Source organism: Neophocaena asiaeorientalis, unplaced genomic scaffold, assembly GCF_003031525.2.
Source record: "Neophocaena asiaeorientalis asiaeorientalis breed wild unplaced genomic scaffold, Neophocaena_asiaeorientalis_V1.1 scaffold521, whole genome shotgun sequence".
NCBI classification, from domain to species: Eukaryota; Metazoa; Chordata; class Mammalia; order Artiodactyla; family Phocoenidae; genus Neophocaena; species Neophocaena asiaeorientalis.
This window is the reverse complement of record NW_020174712.1, coordinates 2,478,628-2,484,627: the sequence shown is the minus strand read 5'-3', so window position 1 is coordinate 2,484,627 and position 6,000 is coordinate 2,478,628. Positions and strand designations below refer to the sequence as shown.

Below are 6,000 nucleotides of genomic sequence, written 5' to 3'. Positions count from 1 at the left end.
CGGGGCGGGGCCTGAGGGCGGGGCGGGCGCGGCACGAGCACCCGCCGCAGCCTGGCTCCAAGGCGGCGGGGCCTGGGGCGTAGCCAGCCACGCATTGGCGGCGGCCCCCTTAAATAGGATCCGAAGTCGGCTTGGGGTCAGCAGTGGGCTGCGGTGACAGCCGGCGGTGCATTGCCGAGCCTGTGGAGGAGGTGAGTGCTCCTGCCGCGGGGAGCCGCATCCGTGCCCGCTGCGGCGCCGGCGTCTCGGCGGGGCGCGGGGCTGAGGCTGCCCTGCCGGCCCGAGCCCAGGAGGTTGCGGTCGCAGCGGAGGCACGCGAACAGGGCCTCGGCTCGCAGGGACTTTCCGCTTTTCCGGCCTCTGCCCTGCGGCTCCTCGGGTTCCCGCCGCAGCGGAGGCCTCCGGGCCGCCCTAGCCGCCGCCGCTTCCCGTGCCGGAGCCGGGGATGCCGGCCCGCAGCTCCCCGCGGGCGGCGCGGGCTTGGGGCTGGTGCACGGCGTGGTGCGTGTGACGCGCGCCGCCGGACCGGGTTCTTGTTTGTGTGGCGGCGGGGACCGGCCCGGCGGGAAGCCGGACCCGGAGCTGCAGATACCAGGCGATGATCCCGCGGGGCCGTGACGGTGCTCTCTGGGCCGCGGCCTCCTTCCTGCCCCCGTGGCGGGGTTTCACGCGCTCTCGGACCGCGTGTGGAAGCATCGGAGCAGGCGGTCTCCCAGCCTCGGCGTGACGGTGGCCCCTGCGCGCAGCGCCCGCGGGAGGGTCAAAGGCAGCATCAAAAGTCTGTTGCCACCATGTGGAAATTCTCGCGGTGCCTGCAGAGGAGTGCCCATATCCGCTGCACGTGGCCGTGCTGGAGTCATAAAGAGCCTGGCATGTTTTGAAATTAGGAAGCAAAAATCATGTTATCTATTACCTTGTAGCCTAGACGGTGACTTGAATGAACACGTGCACGAGAACCGAGAGACAGATGCTCATGCTAATCGGTGTGTACGTTAGAATTGCAGACTCCTTCCCCACCCCACTCACTTTCAAGGTTATGGAGCTTAACTAAGACCATTATAAAAGTGCCCTTGCCTTTGAAAGTTCAGACTTTTAAGCTTCTTGTTGATGCAGGAATATACAGAGTGCCCTAACTGTTAATATTCTTACTTTTATTTTTGACCTTTGCTTAGCATAAGAGAAACTGGTTAAATTTCAGTTTCTGACACAGATTTCACTTGTGATTATCTCAATGTAAACAATTATTTGCTTAACACTTAACAAACAAAAAGCCAGTCAAAACCTCTGGTTTGATGCAGCGTTTTCAGTTGGAGGTGGCAGGTTAGATTGGCTTCAAACTTAAGGTCTGAGTTGACAGTCTGGTTGGGTGGGCTTGAGAAGGTGGGACTTTCACCTTCGCTTGCCATCAGGGTAGAGCCAGTCCTGGGAGACTTTTTTTCTTATTCTGACTCAACTGGGAGAATCGCTTCCTAGTATGAAACTTGACTCCTCATTTGGAAAAAACTGCATTAGACCAAAGTCTTTCACAGCTAAAATTCTGTGACTAGAAAAAGCAAACCCTGAAGAGTAGCACACTTCATACCTCCCTCCCCCACCTAAAATAAGGTAGACGCATCATAGACCATGTGTTACAGATTTCTGTTTTCTGCATTTGCTGTAAAATGAAAAGACTCTTATTAAATCGCCCTTCTCTCACAATTATAAGCATGTTGACCTATTTCCTTCCCGTCTCTGTTATGCATAGTTTAGCAGTATTTTTATTATCGTTGTGGGCAGCCTGACTAAAAAGAATCTCTGGGCTTTTGAATTTGGGGCATTTAAGAGATAGATACTTGTGACAAAGGCAGGTAGAGACAGGTGTCTGTTTATATCACAAAGATCAAGTGTTCATAACTGTCTCTGCTTCTGGTTGAGCTTTGGAATAGCTGACAGTGTACCGCATGCCACAGTGTCCTGCTTGATATCCAGGGCTGGTTACATCTTTGGTTTTTGATGTAGCTGTCTTGTGGAAGTTTGGAGGAGGGCCTGGGGAAGGATCATGTTTTGTCATTACAGCTGGGGATTTCTCCTCTCTCCCTTCAAGTTTCACTTTTCTGGAAAGAGGGAGACTGTAGGAATAGTAGTAATTTCTAGATGTGATACTCAGTAACCTTGGGGGAATAGATAATTTTTTAAGGTCGGTTGCTGAATTTATTGTGCAAATTTGCCACCTATGTCCATTATTCTTTTGCATTTAGTATCTGTTATAACCAAATTCTGTCAGTGTTGACAGAATTAATCACGTTTTGTGAACAGTATTGTTTAGATGATGCAATGTGTTAGACTCCCTGTCTTAGAAAATACAGAAGAACATCCTTTAAGGCAGCTCAGAGCTGTAGTTATCCTAAGTCCTCTTCAAGCTCTGCTGTCTGACAGGCTGTGGTCAGTCAGGAGGGAGATCAAAGATGCCAGAGTTTTTATTGAAGGTTATAGATCCAACTTGATGTGCAGACAAACACATTAGAGTCACTTTGCTTTGACGCTCCTGCCTGGAGGCCAAGTCTCAGGGAACAGAGAAGGTGCCAGGGGTTGAGTTTGAGTTTCAACGTTCTAGTACTTAAAGGAGCTTTGGAGAGCTTTTAAACAAGCACAAGCCCCGAAGTCATAGCTGTACGTGATGAACTAGAAGGTAGAGGCAAACTTACCAGTGCTTGTGTCCGCAACTCCATGCCATTTCCTCGCCCTTTCCTCATCTAAAATGCTGAATGCCAGCTCTTAAGAAATCCTAGTTTGTGTAAGCTCGAGGTGATACATAATTTGTACCACAGTGACAAGAGAAAAGGGTCACATAATTTGAGTTTGGTTCATTTTTCTGCTTTCTCACATCCTAACATTTAGAATTTCTTGACTGTGTTGGAGGTGACACAGTTATTAGTCATAACTTTTGTGGAATCAAGAGGGAAGGAGAAATATGACAGAGCCTTCCCTGAAATTTGGCCGGCTTGGAGAGATGGCACTTTGTTTGGCCAAAAACTTAGCTGGGGGTGAGGACTCTGTTTCCCTGCTGCAGAAGAATACATTTGGCTGGAGGCCAGCGTCTTGTCTCTAGAATCTAAGATTTCAGGACTGGTGCCTCCATGTAGTTTTCAAGTTTTAAATAAAATTTGAAAGCTGTCTAATATCTAAGTCAAAACCATTTGCCTCAGAAAATCTGTATGTATAAATAAAATTATATATTTATATAAATACAGTATACAATAAGACATCATTTTTATAATATATACATTTAATGTTGTAATAAAAATCTATGCTTGTTATAGAAAATTTGTGAACTATAAAAAATAAATCTGGGAGTTCCCTGGTGGCCTACTGGTTAGGATTCTGGGCTTTCACTGCTGTGGCCCGGGTTCAGTCCGTGGTCGGGGAACTGAGATCCTGCAAGCTACATGGTATGGCCAAAAAAACCCCCAAAAAACAAAAACCTCTCTTCAAGAGATTGAATATTAGTAACATTTTCATGTATTTCCTTTTTGTGTTTTTCCAGATTTTTTTTAAGCTTAAGTGTATATTTTTAATAGAAGATAAAATTTTTGATAAATTTTAATCACCTAAGTTATATCGTGAACAATTTTTTTCATGTTACATACTGTTGAAAAAAATGAGTTTTGAAGGTGACTGCCTTATATGGTTTATGGGATATGCCATAATTTATTTACCTTTCCCCTATTGTTGGATATTTAGGAACAGCTGTCTATTTCAGAGCAGTTCACCAAGCTTCTTATATATTTCAGTATATATTTTTTTAAGTTTGGGCATGTTCTGCTTTAAAATTGTTGAAATTGACAATGATTTGGAAATTATTTTTATTAGTGTATGGTTTTAATGGACTTTTGGGTTCATGTGTTCTAGTCAAAAGCTGTTCAAATAAGGATTTCATGCTTTGGAAAGATAAGTGAAAAGAAGTTAGGGCATCACAGGAGGAAATGTGGGCTGCCTTTTGCACCATTTCCTCATTCTAGAGGGACTTCTGATAAATGTATTATCTGTCCATTTGCACACTTATTTGGCCGCTATAGAAGTTGGCACTTTCCCCACAGGTTTGTTGTGGGGAAAATGTCCATATACGTAAGGCCAAAATGCCCTGAGTACCATTTATTCTTTTGTTAATCAGAGTAAAGAGAAAGTTCCTACAGGAGCTCGTTTCTCCCTCCAGGCTCAGCTGTCAACTGCAGAGCAAGGCAGTGTCAGCTCAGTGGACAGGACAGGGGGTGATGACAGCTCATAGCGCCAGGCACTGTTCTTGGTGCTTCAGATCTGTTAACGCATTAATCCTCCCACCTACCCTGTAAGGTAGGTCCTACTTTTATCCATATTTTACGGAAGGTAAAGGAACAGGTGCAGGGATTAAGTCTCCCAAACCAGGGTTTGAACCTCGGCAGTTTGGCTTCAGGGCCGGAGCGCCTAATGGCTTGGCTCTGCTTCTTGAACTTGAAGGGTTCTTAGTCCGGGGGGGCCTGGAAAGTTCTAGGTTATCCAGCAAGACTGAGGACAGAGCTGGTTCTTCTTCCATATCATTGCTCCTTGGTCATCCCCTATCTCATTCACACGCTGTCTTTACTACCAGCGGGCTGAAACGACAACAGATTTTGATTCAGCTCCATTCGGCGAGTGATGAGATCACTTGTTACACAGCTGTGACGTTCTAGAAAATTAAAGAGTAAAAGGCTTTGCCTACCCTGGAAGTTAGTCTTGTTCTAGATCGTGCTGGAAACTTTTAACAGACAAGAGAATAGAATTGTGGATTTGCAGGGTTTGAAGGCGCAGAGGTATAGTCCAGTGGTTATGGCCTCCTTTCCCTAGGACAATTTTAGGCAGAACCTCAATATATGAAATAAATAAAAGCAGGGCTGCCATGGTTTAAGGAGGGAGGGGTGGGAATCCCAGATCACAGAGACTCGAGACACGGCGGCTTCCTCACCTCTGAGACACTCCAGCACACCCCAGGTTCCCCGGGTCCCTGAGCCTAACTCACTCATCGCCCGATGCAGTACCTGGTGCAGGAGAGGAGGTGACTTACCAAGGTTACACAAACTGTGTTCCCCTCGGGCCGTGACACACAATGGCGTTTGTCCCTGGGCCCTGGGCCTGTTCGAGGAACGGCTGGACCTCGGGGTCATCCTTGACTTGTGCCCCAAGATCCTGCCAGTCAGCAGGTCCTGCGTATTCTGTACCGTGCTGCCCAGCACACACACATTTCTTCCTTTCATTGTCCATGTCACTGCCCTGATCCAGAGTCTGTCACCTCCAGTTTAGACAGCAAAAGTCCTTAGTTAAAAAAGAAGGGGAGGATGATGACTCTTCCTAACACAGAGTTCGGATCGAATCCCTCCTCCTCCCGGAAGCCCTCCAGGGCCCCTCTGGAAGGCCCCAAGTCTTCACGTAGCTTGGCTCTTGGGGGCTTCTGGAGTCTGGTTCCAACCTGCTGTTTCCCATGAGTCTCCCAAACCACCACGAGCTGGGACTTTTTTTGGTTTGTTTTGGTTTTTTTTTTGCGGTACGCGGGCCTCTCACTGCTGTGGCCTCTCCCGTTGGCGGAGCACAGGCTCCGGACGCACAGGCTCAGTGGCCACGGCTCACGGGCCCAGCCGCTCCGCGGCATGTGGGATCCTCCCGGACCGGGGCACGAACCCGTGTCCCCCGCATCGGCAGGCAGACTCTCAACCACTGCGCCACCACGGAAGCCCAAGCTGGGACTTTTGGAAAGAGACTCTGGTGGCACAGGGTTGAACCAAGGCCTCTGCACCCATGACTCTGTCTTCCACCCGACTCACCGTCCCGTGCCCCGGATGAGCCTCCCGGGCCTGTGTGCCCACCGTCCCCCGTCTGCAGTGACGTTCTTCATCCCACCCTCGTTGCCCATTGCTCCACTGTTCAGAGGCACTTTCCCCAGAGGGACCGTCGCCATCCTCAGACTCCACATCACTCACTGAAACCCTCGGCTGACAGCAACTGGTGGTTAAA

General features: G+C 48.6%; 1 protein-coding gene across 1 annotated transcript in view; it reads left to right on the top strand.

Annotated features, from left to right (window-relative positions):
• Positions 1-30: 30 nt before the first annotated feature.
• ACSL1 (acyl-CoA synthetase long chain family member 1) overlaps positions 31-6,000 on the top strand; it is a 66,859-nt gene continuing 60,889 nt past the window's right edge. The window contains exon 1 of the mRNA XM_024759948.1: positions 31-191. The gene's annotated coding sequence lies outside the window, so the exon portion shown is untranslated. The remainder of the gene's footprint in view (positions 192-6,000) is intronic.